This window comes from Pristiophorus japonicus, chromosome 25, assembly GCF_044704955.1.
Source record: "Pristiophorus japonicus isolate sPriJap1 chromosome 25, sPriJap1.hap1, whole genome shotgun sequence".
NCBI classification, from domain to species: Eukaryota; Metazoa; Chordata; class Chondrichthyes; family Pristiophoridae; genus Pristiophorus; species Pristiophorus japonicus.
In genome coordinates this window covers 24,337,080-24,341,843 of record NC_092001.1, presented here as the reverse complement: position 1 = coordinate 24,341,843, position 4,764 = coordinate 24,337,080, and the positions used below count along the sequence as shown (strand labels likewise).

General features: G+C 42.9%; 1 non-coding gene across 1 annotated transcript; it reads right to left on the bottom strand.

Annotated features, from left to right (window-relative positions):
* Positions 1–4,013: 4,013 nt before the first annotated feature.
* On the bottom strand, positions 4,014–4,102 carry trnar-ucg (transfer RNA arginine (anticodon UCG)). The gene is given in 2 exon segments: positions 4,014–4,049; positions 4,066–4,102. It is a non-coding gene; the product is annotated as a tRNA-Arg (tRNA).
* Between the last annotated feature and the right edge of the window lie 662 nt (positions 4,103–4,764).

Below are 4,764 nucleotides of genomic sequence, written 5' to 3'. Positions count from 1 at the left end.
AAGGACGATATACTGATCAAGTATTGACCGGAATCAAACCCGGGTTTAGGTTGTTCAATGAGACACAGAGGCGAGTGCATCTGAGATACATGAAAGTTACTCAGTTCGGTGAGTTTCACTTTGCTCCTGGGAATCTCCAGGATTTTTGGACTCTGTGTGAACAACGGAGTGCAATCACACGTTTTAATTTGAAACAAGTCAGTTTTTTCACATGTCGACCTGCTGAGAAGTGTTTTTTTGACTAAATGTTGGCAGGGCTCGTCCCGGACCTCAAGCATTTCAATTATTAAAATCCCAAAGCGATAATCATACCCCTAGACCAACGAGCCGCCGACAGTGAGGGACGTAGCTCTCAGATTCTGACGTTAGTTTGCTATTCGGCCCATCGTGCCTGTGCTGTCTCTCAGAGACCGATCTCATGAGTCCCCCTCTCCATCGTCCTGCTAATGTTTTCCCTTTGATGAAATGATTATTTTTTGAGACATTACTTCACCAACGAGCTGCATCCTTGTCAGTAAAAGGTGAATTTGGCAATGAGGTTAAATGTGATTGACGAAAAAAAACGAGGGGAAAATGTTTAACACAATAACGACGAAGCTGGGGGCATACTGGATCAGCAGTCCATTGCCTGAACCTCTCAGTCACCTTGTCTCCTATTTACTACAAAGTCAGACATCCATCCCCTACTTTTTGCATTCAAACAGAAATAATGTGCACGAAAGTCGACTTCACCGCTTTTTCTGGCCGTGGAACCAGATCAACAGTCATGAAAATGTGCCATTAGCTTCTTGAAGCAAACAGCCTTCCTTTACTTCAGGTGAGTGACTGTCCGAGATGGTTGGTTTTGAGGCAGAATCAAAACAAAGAATATAAAATTTCACGTGACGAGTTAGCTGACCGCGGCACGACTCGAACCATTAATCTTCTGATAACATCACAGTTACAATCGAAGTCAGACGCCTTATCCATTAGGCCACGCGGCTGGTGCCATCGGCACAAAATTTGTTGTTTTTACTATTGAGAGCAAATTTGGGACAAGGGTTATATCAATGAGTGGATATCGGAAAACATGAGCATATTTTGAGTAATGAATAGATGCGCTGCGATATGGATGTGCACGGAAACAGGCAACGTCAATGTAGCTTGAAACACAACAGTGTAACAATTCGGTTATCGCAGCTGAAATCACACTCCTTTTTAAATATACAGGATGATCCAGATTATGAGATAATACGTCTTAAAGGGGCAATTGATGAACCGGAACTGACAACCATCCCGTTGAAACAGACACCGAATGATCCTGGATCGGAAGCACATCCCTCTGACACAGCTGTAGAATGGCCCTTCAGCAACTGCAGTTCCCTTTCAATAGAATAAAGTGGGATTTCTATCATTCCTGAATGCAATTGGGCTGTGCGTGAGTGAGCGCGGTCTCAGGACCACGCGGGGCTGGGATGTTGTTGAAGCGACAGGTGATAGACAAGCAGGAAAGAGGGAGGGAAGTAAAACCAACCCAGACAAAAAGACAATTTAAAACATATATATATTAATCATAATAAGAAAATAAATAAATTTACAATTTTTTTGCAAAAAATTGAATTTGATTTGATTTAAATAAGTAAATAATTGTTTCTTAATCTATATATTTTTGATTGAACGAAGTCTGTGCGACTGCATGAAATCCACTGGAAATCAGGGCGTGCAGTCAGTAAATATCCAAACACAGTAAGCCCATGGTGTAAGACAAGTCACGAGGGAAGATGTGGGCAACAAATGCGATCTTTTAAAGTCGCGAGTGCCTTGCTGCAGGATCAGACAGAAGCTGCGTGTGCTGTGAAATAGGTCAAATGTAATAGAGCCAATTTAGGCAGAACAGAAAAAGCACATTTATTGTGAAAGTTAAAAAGTAGGGAATGTGTGTAAATATACGCATATATAAATATTTACACATATATTTACATAAACAAAGTCAGTCAGTCAGTCATGTCTTGTCTTGTCTTGATTTGATTTGGATTTGAAAATAAGGGGGAAGGAGCTCATCATGTCACACAGCCCATCCGCAAGCTCTCGCTAAAATCGCTACGTTTCTAACTTATATAAAATGCCTTCTTTCAGATGTGGAATAGCAAAATCCCACAGCAGATTCTTCCCCTGTCCGGCAGTCCCCGAATGCGTGTTGAATCAAATCAGTGTGGCTTCGAGTTGCATGTAATGCATTTTTCCTCCCATGACATGAAATGCACAGTAAGATCGCACAGAATGTTTGCAAGCACTCCCTCACTTTCACAAACACACCAACAAACTAAAATTCCTGCAACCTCCAAAGGCAGTTTTTGAAATTTGAAATTTGAAATCCGGGACAGACGGCACATTCCTTTTAAACAGATACATAATGATACGAGACTGATAGCACACCATTTTGGAGATACAGAGAATGACCCCCGGCAGACCAGCACATCACCTTAAAAGGGATACAGAAACACAATGAACAAAAACAAGAATTCTCGAAAACTCAGCAGGTCGTGAACATTCTGTGGATGAAGATCCCGGGCTCACGTTCAGTCAGATGATCATTCCGATATTTTAAGAAAAATGTAAAGTTTACAGATTTTTTTCCACGAAAATAGCGCCTGCAAAAAAATAGGCAGCGAGGAAGGACAAAAGGGAATGTCTGTGATACAGTGGAGCGTAGGAGTGATTGAATAATAAATGGCACAATGCGAAAAGGCAAAGTGGGTGGTAAGCGGGCAATAAAGTAACAAAGGATGGACAAGAGGAGGTGTTAGTGGGAACAGCAGAACCATTAGCAGACAATGGGAGCGATGCTTATGATCCGATACGTTGAACCGAATGTTGAGGCCAGAACACTATAACATGCCTAGAATGTAGGGTTTGAACGCCTTTTAATCAGACCAGGCGGCCTGGCCACCCCGGATTGATTTCCTGTACGGTTTAAATTCGGCAGCCAAGGGACTAAATCCAAAGCCAGCTTCTCATACCTTTTCAGCGCTAGAGAAACAGGACGCACTCATATTCAGGGCAGAGTCTGTTTCACGTTGAAGTTGAGATTGACGCTGAATGTATGCTTATACCAATGGAGGTGAGCTCATGCGTGCAGAAAGGGCGATATACTGATCAAGTATTGGCCGGAATCAAACCCGGGTTTAGGTTGTCCAATGAAACACAGAGGCGAGTGCATCTGAGATACATGAAAGTTACTCAGTTCGGTGAGTTTCAATTTGCTCCTGGGAATCTCCAGGATTGTTGGACTCTGTGTGAATAACGGAGTGCAATCACACGTTTTAATTTGAAACATGTCAGTTTTCTCACATGTCGATCTGCTGAGAAGGGGTTTTTTGACTAAAAGTTGGCAGGGCTCGTCCGGGACCTCTCGCATTTCAATTATTAAAATCCCAAAGCGAGAATCATACCCCTAGAACAACGAGCCGCCGACAGTGAGGGACGTAGCTCTCAGATTCTGACGTTAGCTTGCTATTCGGCCCATCGTGCCTGTGCTGTCTCTCAGAGACCGATCTCATAAGTCCCCCTCGCCATCGTCCTGCTAATGCTTTCCCTTTGTTGAAGTGATTATTTTTTGAGACATTACTTCACCAACGAGCTGCATCCTTGTCAGTAAAAGGTGAATTTGGCAATGAGGTTAAATGTGATTGACGAAAAAAAACGAGGGGAAATTGTTCAACACAATAACGACGAAGCTGGGGGCATACTGGATCAGCAGTCCATTGCCTGAACCTCTCAGTCACCTTGTCTCCTATTTGCTACAAAGTCAGACACCCATCCCCTACTTTTTGAATTCAAACAGAAATAATGTGCACGAAAGTCTACTTCACCGCTTTTTCTGGCCGTGGAACCAGATCGACAGTGATGAAAATGTGCTATTAGTTTCTTAAAGCAAACAGCCTTCCTTTACTTCAGGTGAGTGACTGTCCGAGATGGTTGGTTTTGAGGCAGAATCAAAACAAAGAAAATAAAATTTCACGCGGCGAGTTAGCTGACCGCGGCAGGACTCGAACCTGCAATCTTCTAATAACATCACAGTTACAATCGAAGTCAGACGCCTTGTCCATTAGGCCACGCGGCCACTGCCATCGGCACCAAATTTGTTGTTTTTTATATTGAGAGCAAATTTGGGACAAGGGTTACATCAAGGAGTGCATATCGGAAAACATGAGTATATTTTGAGTAATGAATAGATGCGCTGCGATATGGATGTGCACGGACACATGCAACGTCAATGTTGCTTGAAACACAACAGTTTAACAATTCGGTTATCGCAGCTGAAATCGCACTCCTTTTTAAATATACAGGATGATCCAGATTATGAGAAAATACGTCTTTAAGGGGCAATTGATGGAAACATAGAAACATGGAAAATAGGTGCAGGAGTAGGCCATTCGGCCCTTCTCACCTGCACCGCCATTCAATGATTTCATGGCTGAACATTCAACTTCAGTACCCCATTCCTGCTTTCTCGCCATACCCCTTGATACTCCAAGTAGGAAGGACCTCATCTAACTCCTTTTTGAATATATTTAGTGAATTGGCATCAACAACTTTCTGTGGTAGAGAATTCCACAGGTTCACCACTCTCTGGGTGAAGAAGTTCCTCCGCATCTCGGTCCTAAATGGCTTACCCCATATCCTTAGACTGTGACCTCTGGTTCTGGACTTCCCCAACATTGGGAACATTCTTCCTGCATCTAACCTGTCTAACCCCGTCAGAATTTTAAATGTTTCTATGAG